Source organism: Pteropus vampyrus, unplaced genomic scaffold, assembly GCF_000151845.1.
Source record: "Pteropus vampyrus isolate Shadow unplaced genomic scaffold, Pvam_2.0 Scaffold184, whole genome shotgun sequence".
NCBI lineage: Eukaryota > Metazoa > Chordata > Mammalia > Chiroptera > Pteropodidae > Pteropus > Pteropus vampyrus.
This window is the reverse complement of record NW_011888965.1, coordinates 3,069,848-3,076,333: the sequence shown is the minus strand read 5'-3', so window position 1 is coordinate 3,076,333 and position 6,486 is coordinate 3,069,848. Positions and strand designations below refer to the sequence as shown.

General features: G+C 35.3%; 1 non-coding gene across 1 annotated transcript; it reads left to right on the top strand.

Moving 5' to 3' along the window:
* Positions 1-5,832: 5,832 nt before the first annotated feature.
* LOC111746330 lies at positions 5,833-5,951 on the top strand. Its single transcript, XR_002783047.1, has one exon. It is a non-coding gene; the product is annotated as a 5S ribosomal RNA (ribosomal RNA).
* The last annotated feature ends 535 nt before the right edge of the window (positions 5,952-6,486 follow it).

The window sequence follows — 6,486 nt, the reverse complement described above, 5'->3', positions numbered from 1 at the left end:
TATATGGATACATATTTTGAAACTAATGAAGAACCGGTCTCATTATCATGAAGTAGAAATAAAAGCCACTGTTGACCAAAACAAATTTTATAGATGTTGACTAAAATACATAGCTTTTTCATGTATTTTCAAAGGCAAATGTGTTAGTTCTTTCCTACGCCTAAAATAGGTAGCACAACCTATTTCAGGATGCCAGCAGTACAGCTGCAAACACATACAGACTTTGGGAAAGTCACATGAATCACATTCGTGCATAACGAGCTGGCAAACTGTGACACACAAAGGCAGGAACGTACTTGCTGAGTGTTCACTTTGCTTGGTGCTGTACTTCACAAAATGTTTTTCTAATACTCTTGATTCTTTGATTGCTGATGCAGCATCCTCCAGGCCTTCAAAAAACAATTTGCAGTTAAAATGAGGAAGATATATTTTCAGAAAAATGAAACCTGGTGTTATGTTTTTCCATTTCCAGGAAGTAGCATTAAAAAAGGCCAAAAAAGGTGGGGGCAGAGGTTTGCAGAGATTCTGGAGGGCTGGAAATATCATTTAGTATGAGGTAGAATCAAGTTTAGTTTCCCAAATGGTTATTATTTCTAAGAGCATTTTTCATAATGAAAAGTGAACATTGAATAGAAAAATCTTAACCTTAAACTGCTTGAATGGAATATAAATTCTGTCTATATAATTTTAAATAATTGACATTTTTAGTAGTTGTTCTTTGTGATCATTTTTATATACTCTCTTGGAAGGTTCACTTGATACATATTTTGCTAGATAAAGAAATAATAGGTAAGTATTATTATGACAATTAGCCATATTATTTTTATCTGCATATAAAAATCCAAAGAAACAGAGAAGAAAAAAATAATACAGAACCTAACACTAACTTTTGGTTTCCCCAAATCATAAGCAGATTTGAAGAAGGGAAGATATGAATGCTTACAGTCTTGGGATCACCATAGATACATTGTCTTCATTCTATATTGCCCCAACTCTTCTGTCAATGTTTCTCATCACACCCAGCCTTTACCCCCTTAATCTCTCACTCCCCCATTTCCTACACATAGGGTCTGCTCCAGAGTTCCCTTGATTCTAGGGAAGCAAAACACATTTTCTTTTCTCAAAAGAAGTGTCATCCTAAAGAAGTCTTCCTATGACAGGCCTACTGTACTAGCCTACTGCTGATAGTGATTCCCCATAGTTCTCAGATTAATTCTTTTAAATATCTTCATTAGAAGCAGGAAGAAAGAGAGAGGAGAGACAACTCTACATTTGCTAATGTCATTTCTCCAAATTCAAGAAATTTGTCCATACATGGTCTCTCTAATGGTGAACTAGCTTTTGCATACTGTACTCTTCAATAGATTGCATTCCTAACAGCATCCTGGAACATACTTGCCTTTGCCAACAAACATCTGGAAGAGAGAATGTTATCTTGGTAACTGTTACTTTTTACGCACCGTTTTAAGCTGAGTAGACTTCAAAGTAGATAAGCATGACAGTTAGGATGGAATTCTGTTTCATTTTCCTCTTTTCACTCTGACTCAGTTATACTGGCCTCCCTGCTTTACCCCTAACCTGAAAGCATACTCTTGCCTTAAGGTCTTTGCATTACTCTTCTCTCTGCTTCCAAAGTTCATTCCCCACAAGCCTCTCTTCCTTATTTCACCTCTTCTCTCATCAAGTGTCAACTTATTAGAAGAACCTTCTCTACCTCTCTATTTAAAACTGCAGACCCTTTCCCCAGTCCCAACTCCCAATCCCTGCTGTGCCTTTCTTCATAACACTTATCATTATCTATCTTATTTGTTGTTGTTGTTTTTTCTATTACTAGATTATAAGCCCCATGAAGGCAAGGATTTTTTCTGTTTTATTCATTGTTGTATCCTTATGTTCTAGAAGAGTAGGAACTCAAATGTTTGTTGAATAATGAAACGGTGAATGAGTGAATAAATGAGTAAATGAGTAAATGAGTATTGGGCTAAAAGAGTACTAGATATAAACCTTAACTTTGTGTAGAGCAATAATTTAAGTCATTCATTGACTTCTTATTTGTCAATGACATGAACACTGAAGAATCTTTCCAACTATGTTCTAGTAAGTTAGCTAGGCACTGAAATTGTTGGATTTGGTGGGCCTTGATCATGGTTATTGTGTTTTTTTCTTACCACCACTACACATAATAGGTCTCTTGTCACTCTTTTTTTGCTGTTATTAGATTTACTGTCTTCCATGGCAGTAATGGACAGCTCTAGAGTAGATGTTTCTGAAGTATCATTGATAACAGTGTCACAAAGATTGTGTAGAGTCAACAGCCAACAAGCTTAGCTGATGAAGAGGAGGTTTGGGCAGCTGATACATTGCCTCATATTGGAGAGGGAAATTTTATACTTCCTATGCCTCAACAGCTTCTGGAAGTAGTCAGCTATTTTTAAAGAGAAGCCGAAGCTTTATAGTAATACCTGGTCTCTTGATTTTTGCCACTTTGACATCAATCATCATTCTCCAATTTAGCTATCTTTGCATTATTTAGTTCTACGGCTGCTAAATTTGTGTCCTCTTATATTCTCTTCATTAAAATTGCTTCTCAACATCTGTGGTTTACGATACAGAAATCCGACTTACAGTATCGCCTGACTAGGCTTCTTTTGCCATTCTGTATGCTGTCAAGTTAGACAGGTAGGAGACTTTTTAAATAGAGCATATCTAGCTGATCAGAATAATTCATCAAAAAAACACCTCTCTATTACATTATTATGACATGTTGCTGTTTTTGTAGTTATAACTGTTTTTGAGGAGTATCAACATACTTGTGATTTCATATAATCATTTATCATGTAAAATATAAGAGATCATCTATTTTAATGACCTTATTTTTTCATTAAAAATTGATACCCCAAAGATAAGTTTCTTATGCAGGATCCCAAAGCATTTAACTACCTAAACAAATACAGTTCTATAATAGAGACTGTGAAAACATGGTCCCTGACCCTTGTTATCTAAAAACTGAATGTGTTAAAACCAAAAGATAAGAATACATGGAAAATATATCACTATAATTTAAATTTATTTTACTGTTCTAAAGCATAGTCATAAAAATATTACATTGGGAAAATTTAATTCGGTCAGTCAATATATATTATTTATCTATATTGTGCTTAGGACCGTGCTGGGGTGCTAGGGATGTCAGATTTATCTAAAGAGTCTTAATCTCTGCCATCACAGAGCTTGAAAAAGACAGATGAGTAAAAAGATATAATTACATTAAAATATAATAAGTGGTAATACAGGAGAAATACATCAAGCTGTGGGAGCATGGAAGAGCAGTACACAACCTAGACTGTGATGGCAATTGGGATCAAGAAAAGCTCTCTAGAAGAGGTGGTTCAAAATTGAGATATAAATGATGAGTAAGAGTTAGCTAGGTGAAGAGCAGGTAGCCAGAGGGAGATAAGATTATGTGTGAAAGCTTTGAGGTGAGAGAATGCATAAAGTGTTAGCAGATGGAAAGGAAGCTCAGTATGGATAGAAAATGGAATACTAGTAGATTAAAGCAAGAGGAGCAGCTCAAAAAATAGGAAATGTCTTATGAATTCTATGAAGGAGATATAGCTTTATCCTAAGGTCAATAAAGAGGTCTTTCAAACAAGAAACTAGCATGATAAAATGAAAAGTTAAAACTCTAGCTAAAAGAGAGAGAGAGAGAGAGAGAGAGAGAGAGAGAGAGAGAGAGAGAGAGAGAGAATAAGTTAAAAATGATAAAATTAAAGTTAGGGAGAACAATTAAAATGCTTGTTTAGTAATCTGAGCAAGAATGTTGAGGCCTGAACTAGGGTAGTAATAGTAGAGATGGAGAGAAATGGATGAAGTCAACAAGGAATTTAACAGATAGATTCAGCAGGGTTGGAATACTGATTTTGCAGCTAAAGCTTTGGAAGACAAAATGAAGAAATCATATATGACTTCAAGGTTTCTAACTTAATAAACTGGGTGGATGACAGTGTCATTCATTGAAATAGAGAACATTAAAGAACAAATTTGAGTGTGGACAGTAAGGAGATCAATATTAGATGTTATATTTATGTTGTTTATATGACATCCATCTAAATTTGCATGGATGAGAATTGTTAGGTCACTGGAAATACAAGTCCAAAGTTCAGTAAAGAGACCTGGGTTAAAGATATAGATTTGGGAGTCATCAAATATACACGGTAATTACAACAATGAAAGCCAATGATATCATGTAGTGAGAGAATAGAAATTAGTAGTGAAAAGGACAAAGAAAATAATCTTGTAGACAATGAATGTTTAAGTAACTGAGAAAGAAGAGGTAGGTAAAGGCCTTGCAAATGAATAAAAATAGAAGTTCAAGACTTGTTTTTTTTGGAAAACAAAGGGAAAAAATTTTCAGGAAGCACGGAATGAAAAAAAAATCTCATATGCTGCTGAGTAACCAAGTGAAATAAAAAATAAAATAAAATATCTATCAGATTTAACAACAAGGTAATTAGCATCTTTAAGAAAAGCATTTTCAAAGATGTAATGAGGTATAATTCTGATTGGCATCCATTCACTCTTTTAGTCAACAGATGCATTTATTGAGTGCGTACTTTTAGCTTGGCACTGTGTTAAATGTTGCACACGCATGGTAAGCACAAGCATAATCATCACTCTTAAAGAGCTTGCAATCTAGTGAGCAAGACAGATATTAATGAAACAGTAATGTAAATAAATATTAGGTTGCTACTCTGACAAAGGAAAGCGTTATGTATAAATATACATAAAATAGAAGAGCTAGAAGTTTTCTCTATGGAAATAACATCTGAACTAAAATGTAACGGATATGTATAAATCAACTAGGCATAGAAGAGTGAGGATACTGTGATGAATAGTGTTCAGGGTAGAGGAGAGAACATTTGCTAAGACCTGGAACAGCAAGAAACATGGCATATCCATAAAATTAAAACAAGGAAAGTGCTTCTGGGGTATAGAGAATAAGGAGGAGTATGGTAAGAAATGAGGCTAAGAGAAATGGGACAAGCTCAGATCTTGCAGCTAAGGATTTGGTTTTTATTTGAAAAGCAATGAGAAGCCATTGAAGTTTAATTGTAGGCATCTGTCTTGAGGGAGGGAGTGGGGTTGACATGATCAGATTTGCAATTGAAAAGATTGTTCCAGCTTCTATTAGTAGAAAGGATTTGAAAGAGAGGCAGAATAGTTGAGGAGAAAATTGTTAAAGATTCAAGTCTGTAGCGTTCCAGGCAAGAAATGACAATAGTATAAACTAAAATAGTAGAAAAGTTAAAGTAAATAGTTATTTAGATTGTAAAATTGATAATATTTTCTGACCAATTAGATATGAACTTGTGGAAGAGAGAAGTGTCAAAAACAAAAAGACAAAAAAAACTTCCCAAGTTTCTGTTTCGAGTACTTAAAACAATTGCAACTTATTTTCTTTAAAATTTTAGCTAAGAAATTGAAGAAGAGAGAGTAGCTGGGATAGACATTAGGTTAATGAAGACATGAGGTTAGTGAACGAGTTTTAAATTTGTTTTTTTTGTGTATGTTTGTTTTTAAGATGGTAAAAAAATTAAGTATGATGAAATGTTCATGGTAAGGACCTAGAGAGAGGGAAGAAAAGTTCACATAACAGGCACAGGAGAAATAATCAAAGTATAAGTTCTCTGAAAATGCAGAAGGAAGTAGACTTGTTACAGTTGGAGCCAAAGGAGTTCCAGTAACACACACACCTCTAGGTCCTTTTCATTGCTGGAGAAATGAATTTCAACTCAGTGAATATGAGAAATATTTGTTTATTAAAAGCACATTATAGTCTATGGCCATGCCACCCTGAACATGCCTGATCTCGTCTGATCTCAGAAGCTAAGCAGAGTCGGGCCTGGTTAGTACTTGGATGGGAGACCACCTAGGAATACCAGGTGCTGTAGGCATTAAAAAAAAAAAAAGACACCTTATGAGATAGGAGACAGGTCAAGCCTAAAACCGTCTAGCCACGTGGAAATGAGGTTAGGTATCCCTAAAGGATGAGTCACAGCCTAGGAAGATGGAGAGTTGTAACCCTGGGGGAGAAAGAGGTCTGTGTTGTATTTGGGGCCCTGATGGGGTGTTCCCAAAGACATTCCTGGGTGACTGGCAAATGAAGTCATTTTGATTGACACCTGATTGACACTAGGCAATAACTGCCTAGTGCAAATGTGTGTACTCAGAATTCAACTCCAATTAGGGTGTTCTTTGGGCAGTCTTGAGGCTGGGCCCCTATCCCTTTGTTCTCCTGTCACTCATGTCTGACTAGCTACCTAACAGACTCTAGAACACTTAGTAAAGAAGAAAATAATGGGTGGGGATACAGATAAATCATAGAGCTGGTGACAGATTATAAGGACATTCTTTTTCGATGGCTATTTTCTCTGTGAACTCATTTGCTGAAAATGAAACAAGATGTGATGGTGTCAAAGTTTGTTACCA